Raw genomic sequence first — 21,572 nt, forward strand, 5'->3', positions numbered from 1 at the left:
TAGGTGCACCACAAGGCTGTGTGCTTAGCCCCCTGCTCTATGTGCTTTACAGTTGTGACTGTGTGGCTAAGCATAGCTCCAATGCCTGATTCAAGTTTGCCAAAAGCACCACTATTGCAGGCTAAATCAAAGGTTGTGATGAACCAACATATAGGAGGGAGATTGAAAATTTGGCTGAGTGGTTCCACAACAACAACCTCTGACTCAATATCAGCTGATTATTGGTTTTAGGAGGAGGGAACCAGAGGCCCATGATGCAGTCCTCAATGGAGGATCGGAGGTGGGGAAGGTCAACAATTTTAAATTCCTTGGTGTTATTATTTTGGAGGACATGCGCTGGACCAAGCACACAAGTACAATTATGAATAAAACACGAGAGCTTCTTTACTTAGTAGTTTGCAAAGATTCGGCATGATATCTGACACCTTGACAAGCTTCAGGTTGGTGCAGTGTTTCATTAATTCTATTATGATTATTATTCTATTCTGGATTTATTTTGTATGCCCACAAGGAAATGAATCTCAGGGTTATATATGGTGGCATATATGTTCTTTGATAATAAATTTAGTTTAAACTTTGAACTTTGAACTTACCTTACACATTGTAAAGCAGGAGATGAACCAGGAAATGCCAAATAAAATTCAACAGTACTGGCAGCATCTGTGAAGAGAAGAACAGCTAGTGTTTCACATTGGTTTACCTTTCATAGAACTCTGCAAACAGTTCATTGACTCTGAAATATTACCTTTATTTTTCACTTCACCGATGCTACCTAACCTGCTGACTACTTCCAGCATTTTGCGGTTTGTTTCAGGTTTCGGCAATTGAATTTTGACGTACAGCAGAACTCCTTCGACTTATCTAGTAATGGGAACCGGGATTAAGAGGCTTGACTTGTTGTAATTCCCATTTTACTCGGCATTCCATTTTAGCATTTTGTTGCCACGCAAGCAATGGTCCCATGAAACGTAGGGATCAGATATCTTCAGTCCTTTGTTCCACCACATAGTGACCCTACCATAGCATTTGGTCATTGTCTGTTGGTTCTGTGCATCATCTTGGAAGCTCGTCTTCATTCTTTCCTTGTGAATCTATTGGCTATCAGTAGGTTATACTCCAGCTGGGGAAGGAGTGAAAGAAACCTGAAGCAAAGTACCGCAGATGATGAAAACCTGAAGTAAAACAGAAATTGCTGTAAGTATTGGCTGACATTTGTGGAGAGAGAAACAACTGTAGAGTTTTGGTCACCTACATACAGGATAGATACAAACAAGTTTGAAAGAGTACAGAGAAAATTTACGAGGATGTTAGGAAGACCTGAGTTTTAAGGAAAGATAGAATAGGTTAGGACTGTATTCTGTAAAACACAGAAGATTGAGAGGAGATTTGATAGAGATATACAAGATTATGTGGGCTATACTTATAGGGTTAATGCATGCAGGCTTTTTCCTCTGAGTTCATGGGTTAAGGATGAAAGGTGGTGAAAAGTTTAAAGGGAACATGAGGGGAAACTTACTTACTCCAACGATCATGAGAGTGTGGAAAAAGCTACCAGCACAAGTGGTCATGTGAGCTCAATTCTAACGTTCAAGTTTGGATGGGTACATGGATGGTAGTGGTATGGAGGGCTATGGTTCCCGTGCAGGTCGATGGGAATTGGCAATGTAGTTTTATATCTTTCTGCATGGACTACATGGGCCATTTGACCTGTTTCTGTGCTGTATTTCTCTATGACTCTGTTAACGTTAGAGATAAACTTTGGTTAATAAAACTTAATCAATCACTTGGAAGTGAAAAGAGTTCAGAGAAGATTGATGAGGCTGTTGCCAGGACTAAAAGACCTGAGTTATTGGGAGAGGTTAGCCAGGAATAGGGCACAAAATATAAAAACAAATAGCAAGTGTTTTTATAAATGTAAAAAGCGGAAGAGGGTGGCTAAAGTCAACATAGGTTCCTTGGAAGACGAGAAGGGTCTTTGATATTGAGTGATAAGGAAATGGCTGAGGTATTGAATGACTACTTTGTGTCGGCCTTCACGTTGGAGGACACATCTAATATGCCAAAAAATGATGTTATGGACAAAATAAGAGGTGAGGACCTCGATAAAATCACTGTCACTAAAGAGATAGTGATGAGCAAACTAGAGGGCCTGAAGGTAGATAAGTCCCCTGGTCCTGATGGGATGCATCCCAGGGTGCTGAAGGTATTGGCAGAGGTTATAGTAATTATTTACCAAAACTCTCTAGACTTTGGGCAGGTCCCGGCGGATTGGAAGCTAGCAAATGTCACGTCACTTTTTAAAAAAGGATGTAGGCAAAAGATGGACAACTATAGGCCAGTTAGCTTAACATCTGTAGCTGGGAAAATGCTTGAAGGTATCATTAAGGAAGAAATAGTGAAACATTTAGAAAGGAGTTGTTCCATTAGACAGACTCAGCATGGATTCAGAAAGGGCAGGTCCTGTTTGACAAACTTACTGGAGATCTTTGAGGACATAATGAATGCAGTGGATAGAGGGAAACAGGTGGATGTCGTATACTTGGATTTCCAGAAGGCGTTCGATAAGGTGCCGCACAAGAGACTTATAAATAAGATACCGATGCATGGAGTCGGAGGAAGTGCATTGGCATGGATAGTGGATTGGTTAACTGATAGAAGGCAGAGAGTTAGTATAAATGGGTGTTTCTCGGGTTGGCAGTCAGTGGTGAGTGGGGTGCCGCAGGGGTCGGTGCTGGGCCCGCAGCTGTTTACCATTTATATTGATGATTTGGAAGAGGGGACTGAGTGTAGTGTAGCAAAATTTGCTGATGACACTAAACTGAGTGGAAAAGCAAATAGCACAGAGGATGTGGAGAGTCTGCAGAGGGATATAGATAGGTTAAGTGAGTGGACCAAGGTCTGGCAGATGGAATACAACGTTGGTAAATGCGAGATCATCCACATTGGAAGGAATAATAGAAGAGCAGATTATTATTTAAATGGTGAAAGATTGCAGCATGCTGTTGTGTAGAGGGGCTTGGGAGTGTTTGTTCGTGAGTCACAAAAAGACAGGTACAACAGGTTACTAAGAAGGCAAAGGGAATGTTGTCCTTCATTGCCAGAGGGATTGAATTCAAGAGCAGGGAGGTCAAGCTGCAACTATACAGGGTACTGGTGAGGCCGAACCTGGAGTACTGTGTGCAGTTCTGGTCTCCATACTTGAGGAAGGATATACTGGCTTTGGAGGCAGTGCAGAGGAGGTTCACCAAGTTGATTCTAGAGATGAAGGGGTTAACCTATGAGGAGAGATTGAGTTGCCTGGGACTATACTCTCTGGAACTCAGAAGAATGAGAGGGGATCTTATAGAAACATACAAAATTTTGAAAGGGACAGATTGGATCGAAGTAGGAAAGTTGTTTCCATTGGTAGGTGAGACTAGAACTAGGGGACATTGCCTCAAGATTCAGGAGAGAAGATTTAGGACGGAGATGAGGAGAAACTGTTTTTCCCAGAGAGTGGTGAATCTGTGGAATTCTCTACCCAGGGAAGCAGTTGAGGCTTCTTCACTAAATATATTTAAGATACAGTTAGATAGATTTTTACATAGTAGGGGAATTAAGTGGAAAAGGCAGGTAAATGGAGCTGAGTTTATGGACAGATCAGCCATGATCTTATTGAATGGCGTGGCAGGCTCGATGGGCTGGATGGCCTACTCCTGCTCCTATTTCTTATGTTCTTATGAATGAAGGAGAATTGGGGGTGACTTCATAGAGTTTTCTAAAATCATAAACAACATCGATAAGAAGGATAACAGTTTGCTCCCCAAAGTAGGATTTTCCTCAGGGTAGGGGAGTCCAAAACTAGGGGCATAAATAAGTGGGGGAGAAGACTTATAAGGGACCTGTGGGGTAACTTTTTCACACAGATAGTGGAGCTTATACAATATGAATTAAGTTTCCAGAGGAAGTCATTAAGGTGGGTACAATAGCGTCATTTAAGAAGCACTTAGACAGCTATAAGCAAGGGTGAGTGTTAGAGGGGTATACAGCAAGCACAGGAACTTGGGACTAGCTGGACTGGCACTATAGTTGGCATTGTCTCACTGGGCTGAAGGGCCTTTATCTGTGCTGTATTGCTGTGTAATTCTACGGTGCAACTCTACTACATTTAAAATTTTTAACTAACCACAGGTCCATTATTTCCTGTGCTAGTAGGGTTTGAAATTTCCATAGGTGGACATTTACTGACATCATGTTTACAATTTTTGACTTGCCAGTTGGCAGGGATTTCACAACCAGCAGATGTAGTTTGTATTCATCCACCCCTTTGGTTCTGCTTAATACCCAGCCAATTGTTACAACCGTTCTCTGTCTCCAGTCGCAAAGGCCCACTAAGTGACACACCAGTGAGTTCACACTGGTCTCAACGCCGGCTTATTTTTTCAGTTACCCAATGCAAAAACACACTGGGAAATAGCCACTTGTGTTCTGTGTGTGAGATCGAATTCACTCAGAGTTCCACCCTGCTGAAACACCAACACGCTTATAACTGATTGGCCGGGGTGGGTTTTGAAGTTTTTGATTTTATTTGAGTGCCCAAACAAACCAGAGTGACAATGATTTGCGGAAGTCCAATTCTCTCTGGGATCCTATCAGAAATTCCAGGAATCCAGGTGTCCCCCGCTTTTCGAATGTTCACTTTACGAAACCTCACTGTTACGAAAGACCTACATTAGTTACCTGTTTTCGCTAACAGAAGGAGTTTTCACTGTTACGAAGAAAAGCAGTGTGCGATAAAAAAAAGGCAGCGCGCAAAAAAAAAGCACGTGCCCCGAGCAGCCGCTCTCCCCCGGATTCGGAACTGCATTCTCGCCAGCATTGCTTTAACACATGCCTACGAGCAGCTGTTTGCAAGATGAGTTCTAAGGTATCGGAAAAGCCTAAAAGAGCTTGTAAGGGTGTTACATTTAGCGTAAACCTAGACATAATTAAGTGTTTTGATCGTGGTGAACGAAGTAAGGACAAAGTGAGTTTGGTTTGTGGAAGTTGACGAAGATGATTTTGAAGAGGTTTTGGCATCCCATGTCCAAGAACTGATAGATGAAGAGCTGATGCAATTGGAAGAGGAAAGGATAACAATCGAAACTGAGTGAGTAATGATAAATTACGACTTTAATTTTGAAAGGGTACGTCGGTTTGGGCATATGTGCAAAGTGGTCTGAGTCCTTACGAAGAACTGTGTGATAGAAAAATGCGCAAGGCTAAGCAGTCAAGCAAGCCTTCCACATCAGCCACAGCATACGACGGACCTCGACCTTCGACATTGAGGCAGGCAGTCATGGAAGATGACACCCCAGTGTCTCACCACCCCAGCCCCTGGGCCACAGACAGATCCCAATTTGTGGAGAATGCAGTGGTAGCCGGGAGGCACACAGCACATCTTTAAGAAAAAAGCCGAAATAAACATGCTGATTAATTAGGTGCCGCCCAGCACATAGATGTCGGCCCAGATCAGAGGTATTGCAATTGGCAATCGCCTCTGATCTGGGTCGACATTTACGTGCTGGGCGGCACCTAATTAATTTGCTTGTTTGTTTCTGTTTTTTCTTAAAGATGTGCTGGATGCATCCTGGCTGCCGCTGTACCCCTGCATGCTTCGCGGATCGGTATCAGTTCGCTGCCCGGAGGATGGGGGCCACTGCACCACCCAAACTCCGACGACTCAGCCTAACACACCATCATCAGTGTGCTCTGTGCTGTCTTCCTGATTCCCATAAGTGATACTACACTGTACATACATTACTTCTACTTTATATCGGCTGTGTATTTTTACGTGTTATTTGGTATGATTTGGCAGCTTCATAGCTTAAAGGTTACTGGAGAGTGCTTGCACCGTGTTTTTGCTGAGAGCGCTTGCTTGAGATTTTCACTACGGAGAACAATTCAGGCAATGATTGTGGAAAAGTATTTCTACTTTATATAGGCTGTGTATTTATCATATCATTCCTGCTTTTACTATATGTTACTGTTATTTTAGGTTTTATGTGTTATTTGACATGATTTGGTAGGTTATTTTTTGGGTCTGCGAATGCTCACAAATTTTTCCCATATAAATTAATGGTAATTGCTTCTTCGTTTTACGACATTCCGGCTTACGAACCGTTTCATAGGAACGCTCTACCTTCGGATGGCGGGGGAAACCTGTATCTCATACTCTGCAGTGGGTTGTAAGGAAGGAAATAATGGATTTAGATAGTGTTCTTCACATTCTCAGAGTCAGAATCATGTTTAATATCACTGGCATTTTTTTTTCATTTGTACAAATGGAACCTGTTACCGCTGAACCTGAGGTGGACCAATATCCTTCTAGGCAGGTTTGCTGAGCTTTGGGGAGTGTTTAAACTAACTTGGCAAGGGTATGGGAAATGAAGAGATAGTGCTGAGTATGGGGAATTTTGTATACAAGTAAATGCAGTGTGTAGTGAGACTGGGAGAAAAGATAGGCAGGTGACAGGGCAAATTTCCAACAGTGGGATGTGTTGAAATGTAACACAGGAGCAAAATCAAAAAGGATGATGAATACAGGACTGAAGGTGTAATATTTTAATAAATGCAGTATACAGAATAAGGTAGATCTTGTAATGGAGTTAAAGATTGGCGAGTATGCTGTTATGGATATCACTGAGACATGGCTGACAGAAGATCATAGTTGGGTGCTTAACCATATAACCATATAACAATTACAGAACGGAAACAGGACATCTCAGGCCTTCTAGTCCGTGCTGAATTCATACCCTATCCTAGTCCCACCGACCTGCGCTCAGCCCATAACCCTCCATTCCTTTCCTGTCCATGTATCTATCCAATTTAACTTTAAACGACAACATTGAACCTGCCTCAACCACTTCTGCTGGAAGCTCATTCCACACAGCTACCACTCTCTGAGTAAGGAAGCCCCCCTCATGTTACCCCTAAACTTTTGTCCTTTAATTCTCAACCCACGTCCTCTTGTTTGAATCTTCCCCACTTTCAATGGAAAAAGTCTAACCACGTCAACTCTATCCATCCGCTCATAATTTTAACGTCGAGGATACGCATTGTATCGAAAGGACAGGCAGGGAGGCAGAGTGAGTGGGGTGGTTCTGTTGGTAAAAATTGAAATCAAATCCTTAGAAAGAGGTGATATGGGATCAGAAGCTGAATTGTTGTGGGTAGATTAAGAATCTGCAAGGGTAAAAAGGCCCTGATGGGAGATATATAGAGGCCTCCTAATAGTCGCTAGGGTGTGGGATATGAATTACAACAGGAGATAGAAAAGGCATGTAATATGGCAACGTTACGATAGTCATGAGGGATTTCAATATGAAGGTAGATTGGGAAAATCAGGTTAGTGTTGGATTCCCCAAGAAAGGGAATTTGTAGAATGAGATGGCTTTTTAGAGTAGCTTGTGGTTGGGCTCATCAGGAAAAGGCAATTCTGGATTGGATGTAGTGTAACGAACCAGATTTGATTAGGGGGCTTAAGGTAAAGGAATTCTTAGGAGACAGTGATCATCATTGTATTCATCCTGTAGTTTGAGAGGAAGACAATAAAGTCAAATATATCATTATTACAGTGGAGTAAATGGAATTACAGAGGCATGAGAGAGGAGCTGGCCAAAGTTGATTGAAAGGGATATTAGCAGGGATGATGGCAGAACATGGCTGGAGTTTCTTGGATTTTCTTGAAGTTTCTTGTGTGTGTTGCTCGGATTTCCAGCATCTGAAGATTCTCTCTTGTAGGTGAACTTAGTAACTATTTTCTGTCAGTCCTCACTGTGGAATACACTAGCAGTATGCAGAAATTCAAGAGTATCCAGGGTCAGAAGTGAACGTAATTGCTTTTACTAAGAAGAAAGTGCTTTGGAAGCTGATGTGTATGAAGGTAGGTAAATTATCTGGACCATATGGACTACACCCTAGGGCTCTGAAAGAGGTAAGTGAAGAGATTATGGAGGCATTGGTAGTGATCTTCCAAGAATCACTATATCTTGGAATGGTTCTGGAAGACTGGAAAATTTCAAACGTCATTCCACTCTTTAAGAAGGAAGGGAGGCAGTCAAAGGAAATTATAGGCCGGTTAGTTTAATTTCAGAGGTTAGGAAGATGGTGGAGTCCATTATTAAGGATGAGGTTTCAGGGTACTTGGAGGCACATGATAAAGTATCATGTATCTTTGAGGGGAAATGTTGAGTGACAAATCTGTTGGAATTCTTTGAGGCTATAACAGACAAAATAAGACAAAGCACTCTGGATATTGTTTACTTGAATTTTGAGAAGGCCTTTGACAAGGTGCTGCACATGACGTTGCTTAATAATTTAAGACAGAAAATTGGCTGACTGTGAGAATAAAGAGTGAGAATAAAGAGAGCCAATTCTGATTGGCCAATGTTGTTCCACAGGGGTGGCTATTGGGACTGCTTCTTTTCATACTATATGCCAACGACTTGGATGACAGAATTGATAGCTTTACTGCTAAGTTTACGGACTCTACAAAGATAGGAGGAGGAGCAGGTAGTGTTGATGAAGCTGGGAGCCTGCAGAAAGACTTATACAGATTGGGAGAATGGGTAGAAGGTGGCAGATGGAATGTAATGAAGAGAAGTGTATGGTCGTGCAATTTGGAGGAAGGACTCAAGGCATAGACTATTTGCTAATTGGGGAGAAAATTCAAAAAAATCAGAGGTGCAAAGGGACTTGGGAGTCCTTGTGCAGAACTCCCTAAAGGTTGAGTCGGTGGTAAGGAAGGCAAATATAATGTTAGCATTCGTTTCACAAGGACTAGAATATAAGAGCAGGGTTGTGATACTGAGGCTTTACAAGGTATTGATCAAAACAAACTTGCAATATTGTGAGCAGTTTTGGGCCCCTTATCTCAGAAAACATGTGCTGGCATTGGAGATAGTCTAGAAGAAGTTCACGAAAATAATTTTGGGAATTAAAGGGTATGAAAAGTGCTTGATGGCTCTGGGTCTGTACTCACTGGAATTCAGGAGAATGAAGTGGCGGGGAAGGGAATCTCATTGAAGCCTATTGAATATTGAAAGGCCTAGCTGGACTGGATGTGGAGAGGATGTTTCCTGTAGGGGAGGAGTCTAGGACCAAAGGGAACAGCCTCAGAATAGAGGGACATCCATAGCGAACAGAGGTGAGGAGGATTTTTTTTTGCTAGAGGGTAGTGAATCAGTGGAAATAATTACCACAAACAGCTATGGAAGCCAAGTCATTCAGTATATTTAAAGCGGACATTGACAGGTTCTTAGTAAGTCTGGGTGTCAAAGGTTACAGGAGGATGGGGTTGAGTGATATGATAAATCAGCCATAGTGGAATGGTGGAGCAGACTCGATGGGTGAAATGGTCTTATTCTGCTCCTATGTCTTGAACTGTATGTCATGAAATTTGATGTTTTGCCAAAGCATATAGTGCAAGATATTGAAATTACTTTAAGTTACAAATAAACAGAACAAAAGACCTACCAATGTCCCAAAAAGCCTCATATTGTAATGTGACATTTTTGAAATGTATTCAATGTTGTTAAGGATGAAAAATAGCAATAAGTCTTGTAAGTACTAATGAAATAATCATGGCAATCAGTTATAGTTGGAGTTAGTTCGAGAGGTCCTGAGTAGAAGATAAGACGAGTTTGCTTGTGTGATCTGTTGGTGATGTCAGGAAAGAATTTGTGATGAGGATGAGGGGCTATCAGAAGAAAAGTTAGGTGTGAGAATATTGCCCACTGGAGGTCTGTAGACCATGGGGGCCATTTTTCCTTAGATCTTCTCTGCAGGGGATTGGACCTAATGAACCATGTTATCTCAAACAGCAACCCCAACACATCTACTTATTTCCCCAGTAACCTTTTGCCTTCTCACCCGTCCATTAATTTGCCTTAGTTGTCTTGGCACCCTCTACACCACAGATAATTTACAGTGAACTATTAATTTACTAATTGATGGAGTTTCAGCATGGGGGAGGAAACCGGAACACCCAGAAGAAAGCCATGGGGTCACAGGGTGAAGGGGTACTTGCACAGAGCCAGTGCCCCAGGTCAGCATTGTGCCCAGGTTGTTGGAATTGTGAGGCAGCAGCACAACCTGCAGAGCCACAGTGATACCGGCAGCTCTCGCCAGAATAGTGTGTAAGACACTCTCATACATTTATAGTCATCGAGAAACAGCATCAATGCAGGCCCTTTGGCCCATCGAGTCTGCACTGACCATCCACTCCCCCATATACATTAATTCTACATTAACCCCATATTCTATTCTCTCCATATCCCAATCAACTCTCCCCTAGACTGTACCACTCACCTATGCTTTCAGGGCAACTTATAGTGGCTGATTATCCAATCAACTTGCACGTCTTTGGAGTGTTGGAGGAAAGTGGAGCACCTGAAGATCATAAGACATAGGAGCAGAATTAGGCCATTGGGCCTATTAAGGGAACTCATGGTCACAAGAAGAACATGCAAACTCCACAAGGACAGCCCGTTCGAGGTCAGGATTGGACCTGGGTCTGCTATTTATGCCACTGTAATGCCCTCCCAAGCGAAGCAGGCCTTGCAGGCATACACTCACCTCTTTTTTTCTCTGATTGTGAGCCAACTTCTCCATCAAGAGACTGAGAAGTGTGTGACCCACCATGTCTGGGAGATGTCGAGAATAAGCTGTGAGACGTGCAGGTTACATTAGTGCCCACAGTACATGGTGCAGTGGAGCGCAAGACAGCTCTGATTCACAAGTGACTGAGGTTGTTGGTAAGTGAATGATGAGGCAGGGCGAATTGAGCTATGGTGGCTTCAGTGGTGCAGAAACTATACGATTTATCCGTGCAGTACAGATATATGCAAGATCACTCTCACATTGTGGGCACATTATCCTGTGTGCAGGACATTAACCTCCAGTGCTGTCTGTTCTACCTTCCTGTGACGGGAGGGCTCCCTGGTGTGTAGGACATCTCTCCTCTCTTGTCTAATCAAGTTGTCAAGTCAAATCAAGTATTTAAGTACTGTGAGGGACAAGTACAATGAAAAGATTCCTTGCAGCAGCATCTCAGGTACGCAAGTACAGACATCAACACGGAATATAAATTATACAAGACAGTGCAGAGGATAAAAAAAGACTGTACAAAAACAAGGCATCAGTGCAAAAGAAAGACATGTGGAGTCAAGTCCATGATAATGCAAGAAGTGTTCTGTTCCTGAGATAGGGTTAGGGTTGTGCAGCTCTGTTTAAAAAAAAACCTTCTCCTCCACCAGGTCATCATTGAAAATCTACAACTACCAACTTATCTTCTTGTTTTCCCTGGCCTAATTTAGACCCTAACAGCTGCGCCTCTCCCATTATATCTCCCCTTGAAGAGGTACAAGCAACTTCAAGGAAAATAACATTGTGGCTGCTCTACGTTTGTCAGTTCAATCAATGGCCAGCAGGGGGAGCACTGGATCCACGCAGAAGTCATACGGTGCACCAGCTCCGGGGTTGTTGATCTCTAAATTTCACATTAAGATTCCTGCTGTTGAAAGCAAGCAAATTTTAACCCACAGAAATTCCTAGTAATGCGGTATATTAACAGGTTTACGCAGCAGGTCTCTATTTAAGAGCTGTTATCAGGTATGAATTACAAATGACAATTGGTTAGAATACTCAGCAAAGAAAAGACTGCAGATATGTCCTTGCAGGGACATTATGGATATAAGATTTTGGAAAAAATCTCTGCCAACGCAAAACCTAATGAAATAGTGATGGTGAATGCAGGTAGGAGAAAAACTATTCCAAAGGCAGGTGCAAAAATTAACTTAAAGTCCACAACGTAGAAAACATAACAAGCTAAATATTTACATTGCTGCATTCTGGAATGGTTCTGGAAGACTGGAAAACTGCAACTGTCACTTCACTCAATTGCAATTGTTACTTCTCTCTAAGAAGGGAGGGAGGCAAAAGATCGGTAATTATAGATCAGTATGCCAGACTTTGGTGGATGGAAAGGTGTTAGATGTTAGATGAATGTTTATTAAGGATGAAGTTTTGGGATACTTGGAAAATGCTGCCTGGACTGCTGCGTTCACCAGCAACTGATGTGTGTTGCTTGAATTTCCAACATCTGCAGAATTCCTGTTGTAATAGTTTTTTAAATTCATTTACGGCATGTGGGCGTTACCAGCTAAGCCGGCATTTATTGCCCATCCCTAGTTGCCCTTGAGAAGGTGGTGATCAGCTGCCTTCTTGAACCGCTGCAGTCCCTGAGGTGTAAGCTGGTCAGCATAATATCCGTAAGGAAAAATCTTGCCTGACAAATCTGTTGGAATTCAATTGGGGGATAACAGGTAGAACAGAGAAAGGAGAGTCGACAGTTTTTGTTTCCTTGGATTTTCAGAACAAGGTGCCACACATGAGGCTGCTAAACAAGGTAGGTGCCCATGGTATCATAAGAAAGATACTTACATGGATAAACGTCTGTGAGCCCAAGTTTGAGTACAAACCAGAGTAGTGCTAAATAAACTTGAGTTTTGACCTTGAAGATCGGCTGACTGTCAGCAGGCAAACAGTGGTAATAAAGGGTGTCTTTCCTGGTTGGCTGTCTGTGATTAGTACTGCTCCAGAGGGGTTAGTTTGGGGTCTGCTGCATTTCATGTCAATGATCTGGTTGACAGAATTGGTAATTTTGAGGCCAAGTTTGCTGATACTACAAAGACAGGTGGGAGGGCAGGTAGAGTTGATGAAGCAATAATTCTGCAGAAGGATCTGGGCAGATTCGGAAAATGGCAAAGAAGCTGTGGAGTACAATGTAGGGAAATGTACTTTGGTAGGGAGAATAAAATCGTAGACAATTTTCTAAACAGGAGTGAATCGAGAAATCGAAGATGAAAAGGGACTTGGGAGTCTAAGCGTGGGATTCCCTGAAGGTTATCTTGCAGGTTGAGTCCGTAGTAAGGAAGGCAAATGCCTTCGAGAGTACTAGAATATAAAAACAAGGATGTAATAGAACCTAGAACATAGAATAGTACAGCACAGTACAGGACCTTCGGCCCACAATGTTCTGTCAACCCTCAAAACCTGCCTCCCATAAAACCCCCCACCTTAAATTCCTCCATATGCCTGTCTAGTAGTCTCTAGAATGCTGAGGCTTTAGGCATAGGTCACACTTGGAGTATCAGGACCAGTTTTTATTTCTGAAATGATGTGCTGGCATTGGAGAGGCTCTAAAGGATATCTACGAGAATGATCCCAGGAATAAAAGGGTTATCGTATGAGGAGTGTTTTATGATTCTGATCCTAGGCTCAGGGAAGTTTAGAAGAATGAAGGGAGAATCTCATTGAAACTTACTGAATATTGAAAGGATTAGATAAAGTGGATGTGGAGAGCATGCTTTAAATAGTCAGGGAGTCTTGGGCCAGAGGACACAGCCTCATTATAGAAGGTTGTTCCTTTAGAACAAGCAACACACATCAAAGTTGCTGGTGAACGCAGCAGGCCAAGCAGCATCTATAGGAAGAGGCGTGTCTCCCACACTATCAACGACTTTATCCGCTCAGGGGATCTCCCATCCACTGCTACCAACCTTATAGTTCCCACACCCCGCACTTCCCGTTTCTACCTCCTACCCAAGATCCACAAACCTGCCTGTCCTGGCCGACCTATTGTCTCAGCTTGCTCCTGGCCCACCAAACTCGTTTCTGCATACCTCGACACTGTTTTATCACCCCTTGTTCAATCCCTTCCGACCTATGTTCGTGACACTTCTCACGCTCTTAAACTTTTCGATGATTTTAAGTTCCCTGGCCCCCACCGCTTTATTTTCACCATGGATGTCCAGTCCCTATATACTTCCATCCCCCATCAGGAAGGTCTCAAAGCTCTACGCTTCTTTTTGGATTCCAGACCTAATCAGTTCCCCTCTAGCAGAATTAGTCTGCTCCGTCTAGCAGAATTAGTCCTTACTCTTAATAATTTCTCCTTTTGCTCCTCCCATTTCCTCCAAACTAAAGGTGTAGCTATGGACACCCGTATGGGTCCTAGCTATGCCTGCCTTTTTGTTGGGTTTGTGGAACAATCTATGTTCCGTGCCTATTCTGGTATCTGTCCCCCACTTTTCCTTCGCTACATCGACGACTGCATTGGCGCTGCTTCCTGCACGCATGCAGAACTCGTTGACTTTATTAACTTTGCCTCCAACTTTCACCCTGCCCTCAAGTTTACCTGGTCCATTTCCGACACCTACCTCCCATTTCTAGATCTTTCTTTCTCTGTCTCTGGAGACAGCTTATCCACTGATGTCTACTATAAGCCTACTGACTCTCACAGCTATCTGGACTATTCCTCTTCTCACCCTGTCTCTTGCAAAAACGCCATCCCCTTCTCGCAATTCCTCCATCTCCGTCGCATCTGCTCTCAGGATGAGGCTTTTCATTCTAGGACGAGGGAGATGTCTTCATTTTTTAAAGAAAGGGGCTTCCCTTCCTCCACTATCAACTCTGCTCTTAAACGCATCTCCCCCATTTCACGTACATCTGCTCTCACTCCATCCTCCCACCACCCCACTAGGAATAGGGTTCCCCTGGTCCTCACCTACCACCCCACCAGCCTCCGGGTCCAACATATTATTCTCCGTAACTTCCGCCACCTCCAACGGGATCCCACCACTAAGCACATCTTTCCCTCCCCCCCTCTCTCTGCATTCCGCAGGGATCGCTCCCTACACAACTCCCTTGTCCATTCGTCCCCCCCATCCCTCCCCACTGATCTCCCTCCTGGCACTTATCCGTGTAAGCGGAACAAGTGCTACACATGCCCTTACACTTCCTCCCTTACCACCATTCAGGGCCCCAAACAGTCCTTCCAGGTGAGGCATCACTTCACCTGTGAGTCGACTGGGGTGATATACTGCGTCCGGTGCTCCCGATGTGGCCTTTTATATATTGGTGAGACCCGACGCAGACTGGGAGACCGCTTTGCTGAACATCTACGCTCTGTCCGCCAGAGAAAGCAGGATCTCCCAGTGGCCACACATTTTAATTCCACATCCCATTCCCACTCTGACATGTCTATCCACGGCCTCCTCTACTGTAAAGATGAAGCCACACTCAGGTTGGAGGAACAACACCTTATATTCCGTATGGGTAGCCTCCAACCTGATGGCATGAACATTGACTTCTCTAACTTCCGCTAGGCCCCACCTCCCCCTCGTACCCCATCTGTTACTCATTTTTATGCACACATTCTTTCTCTCACTCTCCTTTTTCTCCCTCTGTCCCTCTGAATATACCTCTTGCCCATCCTCCGGGTCACCCCCCCCCCCGTCTTTCTTCCCGGACCTCCTGTCCCATGATCCTCTCGTATCCCCTTTTGCCTATCACCTGTCCAGCTCTCGGCTCTATCCCTCCCTGTCTTCTCCTATCATTTTGCATCTCCCCCTCCCCCTCCAGCTTTCAAATCCCTTACTCACTCTTCCTTCAGTTAGTCCTGACGAAGGGTCTCGGCCTGAAACGTCGACTGCGCCTCTTCCTATAGATGCTGCTTGGCCTGCTGCGTTCACCAGCAACATTGATGTGTGTTGCTTGAATTTCCAGCATCTGCAGAATTCCTGTTGTTTTCCTTTAGAACAAGATGAGGGGAAAATTCTTTAGCCAGAGGGTGGTGAATCTGTGAAATGCATTGTCATAGATGACAGTGGGTATACTTAAAATGGAGATTGATAGGTTCTTACTAAGTAAAGACATCGAAGGTTATGGGGAAAAGACAGGAGATGAAAAATAAATCAGTCATGATCAAATGGTGGACCAGAATCAATGGGCTGAATGGCCTAATCATGTTCCTCTGTCTTATGGTCTTAGAATTTGTTTCTGTGAAAAGCCCAGTCAAATATGAGTTGTAACAGCAGAAGTAAATTGACATCAGCTGCAGTGTGTGTAGGGGAAGCATTAGACGAAGAGATTGGAGCTGCTTCATCCAGGTTCAGGAGCAGTTACTTTCCTACAGTCTTCAGCTCCTTGAACCAATCTGCACAGTGCTGACCCTATCTCAGCAACACAACACTACAAAACCAACCTGCACAGTACACACCCTATCTCAGCAACACATCACTAGAAAACCAACCTGCACAGTGCTAACCCTATCTCAGCAACACAACACTACAAAACCAAACTGCACAGTGCTAACCCTATCTCAGCAACACAACACTACAAAACCAACCTGCACAGTACACACCCTATATCAGCAACCCAACACTACAAAACCAACCTGCACAGTACACACCCTATCTCAGCAACAGAACACTACAAAACCAAACTGCACAGTGCTAACCCTATCTCAGCAACACAACACTACAAAACCAACCTGCACAGTGCTAACCCTATCTCAGCAACACAACACTACAAAACCAAACTGCACAGTGCTAACCCTATCTCAGCAACACAACACTACAAAACCAACCTGCACAGTACACACCCTATCTCAGCAACAGAACACTACAAAACCAAACTGCACAGTGCTAACCCTATCTTAGCAACACAACACTACAAAACCAACCTGCACAGTGCTAACCCTATCTCAGCAACACAACACTACAAAACCAACCTGCACAGTGCTAACCCTATCTCAGCAACACAACACTACAAAACCAAACTGCACAGTGCTAACCCTATCTCAGCAACACAACACTACAAAACCAACCTGCACAGTGCTAACCTAACTCAGCAACCCAACACTACAAAACCAAACTGCACAGTGCTAACCCTATCTCAGCAACACAACACTACAAAACCAAACTGCACAGTGCTAACCCTATCTCAGCAACACAACACTACAAAACCAAACTGCACAGTGCTAACCCTATCTCAGCAACACAACACTACAAAACCAACCGGCACAGTACACACCCTATCTCAGCAACACAACACTACAAAACCAACCTGCACAGTGCTAACCTAACTCAGCAACCCAACACTACAAAACCAAACTGCACAGTGCTAACCCTATCTCAGCAACACAACACTACAAAACCAACCTGCACAGTACACACCCTATCTCAGCAACCCAACACTACAAAACCAACCTGCACAGTACACACCCTATCTCAGCAACAGAACACTACAAAACCAAACTGCACAGTGCTAACCCTATCTCAGCAACACAACACTACAAAACCAACCTGCACAGTGCTAACCCTATCTCAGCAACACAACACTACAAAACCAACCTGCACAGTGCTAACCCTATCTCAGCAACACAACACTACAAAACCAAACTGCACAGTGCTAACCCTATCTCAGCAACACAACACTACAAAACCAAACTGCACAGTGCTAACCCTATCTCAGCAACACAACACTACAAAACCAACCGGCACAGTACACACCCTATCTCAGCAACACAACACTACAAAACCAACCTGCACAGTGCTAACCTAACTCAGCAACCCAACACTACAAAACCAAACTGCACAGTGCTAACCCTATCACTACAAAGCTCCTCCCACACTGCATTGAACTTGTCTCTGATTGTGCCTTTGATTTTGACACTACAGTAATATATAGTCTCTCCGTCTTCGCTGTCTGACACAATGTACAGTCCCCCAGGGAATTACATTTACGTGAAGTGCATCCGGCTGCAGCTCCTTGAAAACCACGTTTAGGGATTTGAACCAGCAGATGGATGACCCTTCGGCTTTACAGGAGAGTGAGGAGATCATCGATTGGAGCTACAGGGAAGTAGTCACCCCTGAGCTGCAGGAGGCGAGTAGCTGGGTGACCGTCAGGAGAAGGAATGGGAAGGTGCATAGGCAGTTAGCACAGAGCACCCCTGTGGCCATTCCCCTCAATAATGAGTATACCTGTTTTGGATACTGTTGTGGGGGATGACCTCCCAGGGGAATGCCATGGATACCGGGTTATTGGCACTGAGCATGGATCCATGGTGCAGCAGGGAAAGAGAGAGAGAAAAGATGGGAGCAGTAGTGATAGACGACTCAATCGTCAGAGGAACAGACAAGAGATTCTGTGGATGCGAACGGGACACCCGGATGGTATGTTGCCTCCCAGGTGCCAAGGTCAAGGACATCTTGGATCACGTCCACAGCATTTTAGAGGGGGAAGGAGAGCAGCTCCCTGGTACTTACTGGTACCAACGACATAGGAAGGAAAAGCAAAGAGGTTCCAAAGAGAGAATTTAGAGAGCTAGGCAGAAAACTGAAAAGCAGGGCCTCTGGGGTAGTAATTTCTGGATTGCTGCCTGTGCCATGCACTGGTGAGGGTAGAAAAAGGATGATCTGGCAAATTAATGCGTGGCTGAGAAGCTGGTGCAGGGGGCAGGGCTTCAGGTTCTTGGATCATTGGGATCTCTTCTGGGGGAGGTATGACCTGTACAAAAGTGACAGGTTGCACCTGAACCCAGGGGATCTATATTCTCACTGGCAGGTTTGTTAGAACTGTTGGGGAGTGTATGAAATAATTTGGCAGCAGGATGGAAACTGGAGTGAAGGGACTCAGCACAGAGCAGATGGTTAAAAAAAAGCAAAGAGAGCATGCAGTCAGACTGTCAGGAGGGCAGGAATTGCAGCCAGCAGGGTAAGTATCAGTGTATTAGGGATGCAGAATAAAAAGGATAGCAAACACAGTACTCGGTGTTATATCTTGTGGTGATATCACACGTCACGTGCAAGAGCATGATTGAACAGAGCTATGAGCATGTGCAGAACTGACAGAATGATCTAGAAAGTGTGGCAGTGTTAAACGTGGTTGCTGTTTGCTGTTGTAAATAAAAGTTCTGGATTTAATTCTTCCAGAATATGGTTTGTTCTTAGTAACCCACGGTACGTATAAAGAACACAACATATCTCAATGCACGGTGTATAAGAAATAAGGTAGATGATCTTGTTGCATTTTTACAGATTGTTGGGTATGATGTTGTGGCCATCACTGAATCGTGCCTAAAAGGACCCTGATGGCAGTTGTATACAGGCCTCCAAACAGTAGCTGGGATGTGGACTACAGATTACAACAGGAAATAGAAACAGTGTGTCAAAAGGCCAGTGTTATGGTAGTCATGGGAGATTTTAACATGCAGGTAGACTGGGAAAACTAGGTTAGTATTAGATCCCAAGATGAGGCTGGAGATATAATAACAGGGGACAAGGAGATGGCAGATGAACTAAATTAGTATCTTGCATCAGTCTTCACCTAGGAAGACACGAGCAGTGTGCCAAATGTTGAAAGCCAATGAAGGAAGAGAAATGAGTGCAGTTGTTATTACAAGAGAGAAGATGTTCAAAAAGCTGAAAGACCTAAAGGTATGTAAGTCACCTGGACCAGATGAACTGCACCCTAGGGTTCCGCAAGAGGTAGCAGTAGAGATTGTGTAGGCATTAGTAAAGATCTTGCAAGTATCATTGGACTCTGGCATGGTTCCAGAGGACTGGAAAATTGCAAATGTCACCCCACCCTTTAAGAAAGGAAGAAGGTAGCAGAAAGGAGATAATAGACCAATTAGCCTGACCGCAGTGGTTGGGAAGATGTTGGAGTCAATTGTTAAGGATGAGGTTATGGAGTACTTGGTGACACAGGACAAGATAGCATAAAGTAAGTGTGGTTTCCTTAAGGGAAAATTTTGCCGGACAAACCTGTTGAAATTCTTTGAGGAGATTGGAAGTAGGATAGATAAATGCGATGCAGTGGATGTTGTATATTTAGATTTTCAGAAGGCCTTTGACAAGGTGCCACACATGAGGCTGCTTACCAAGTTAAGAGCCCATGATATTACAGGAAAGTTACTTGCATTGTTAGAGCATTGGCTGATTGGTAAGAGGCAGCAAGTGGGAATAAAAGGATCCTTTTCTGGTTGGATTCCAGAGACTAGTGGTGATCCACAGGGGTCGGTGGTGGAACTGCTTTTTTTAATACTGTATATTAATGTTTTAATTGATGGAATAGATTACTTTGTTGCCAAGTTCGCAGATGATACGAAGATTGGTGGAGGGGCAGGTAGTGTTGAGGAAACAGGAAGGCTGCAGAAGGACTTAGACAGATTAGGATAATGGGCAAGAAAGGGGCAAATGAAATACAACATTGGAAAACGCATGGTCATACACTTTGGTAGAAGAAATAAATATGCAGACTATTTCCTAACTGGGGAGACAAAGGGACTTAGAAGTTCTTGTGCAGAACACTCTAAAGGTTAACTTACAGGCTGAGTCTGTGGTAAGGAAGGCAAATACATTGTTTTTATTCATTTCAAGGGGTCTAGAATACAAGAGCAAGGATGTGATGCTGAGGCTTTGTAAGTCACTGGTGAGGCCTCCCCTTGAGTATTGTGAACAATTTTGGGCTCCTCGTCTGAGAAAAGATATACTAGCATTGGAGAGGGTTCAGAGGAGGTGCACAAGGATGATTCCGGGATTGAAAGCGTTATCATACAAGAAACGTCTGATGGCTCTGGGCCTGTACTCACTAAAATTTAGAAGGATAAGGGGGGATTTCATTGAAATCTCTTGAATGTTGAAAGGCATAGACAGAGAAGATGTGGAAAGGATGTTTCCCATGATGGGGGAGTCTAGGATTAAAGGGGACAGTCTCAGGATAGAGGGGCATTCACTTAAAACACTGATGCAGGGAAATTTCTTTAGCCAGAGAGTGGTGAATTTGTGGAATTTGTTGCCACATGCAGCTGTGGAGGTCAGGTCACCGGGTGTATTTGAAGCAGAGATTGATAGGTTCTTGATTGATCACAGCATCAAAAATTACAAGGAGAAGGCCGGGGAGTGGGGCTGAGGAGTGGAAAAGAAAAGGATCAGCCATGAAGGAATGGCGAGCAGATTTAATGGGCCATATGACCTAATTCTGCTCCTACATCTTACGGTCCTATTCTGTGCGCTGTCTGTACCTACATACCTGTGAAGCTGCTGCAAACAGGTTTTTCATTATACCACACTGGTGGACATGACAACAAGCTTGGCTCGACTTGCTGGTTTTGGAAGAGAGACAAATGAAGTTGAATCTGATCACTAACAGCTTACCAAAGTGGCCACTCTGCATCCTGGCAATTGGCTCTTACTCTCCACCTTACAGACTTTGAGCATGGGAACTACAGAGGCAAGGGACAGCATTTGATAAATCCAGGAAACGCTAACCATTTTGTGTTGGAGATACTTCACTAGCTAGTGAACTCACAGACTTGTGTTGATTAATATGTCCTAATTTTGAACACTGTGTATGTGAGTCAAGTGTTCTCTCAATCCCTAATCTATGGTTTGTTTGGTCACAACTCACAAAACCTGAACATTAGTGATTGTAACTATGAAACAAACAGGATGTGAATAAAGGTCAAATTAAACTTTTACAAGTGAATTTTCCGGTATGTGATGAATCAGAACATTAACTATCCAGGAGAAGGCTCTGCGGCTGTAAGAGATTGTCGACGATTTGGGTTAAAACGCTATATCAGGGTCCTTATGGTACTTTTCAGGGATCTATGCAGGATTCTGACTGGAAATGTTGACAATGCCTCCAAGTTCCGTTGTTGTGGGTCGCTAGGCAATAATTGTGATGTGGTGAGTCACAGC

Source organism: Mobula hypostoma, chromosome 5, assembly GCF_963921235.1.
Source record: "Mobula hypostoma chromosome 5, sMobHyp1.1, whole genome shotgun sequence".
Lineage (NCBI taxonomy): Eukaryota > Metazoa > Chordata > Chondrichthyes > Myliobatiformes > Myliobatidae > Mobula > Mobula hypostoma.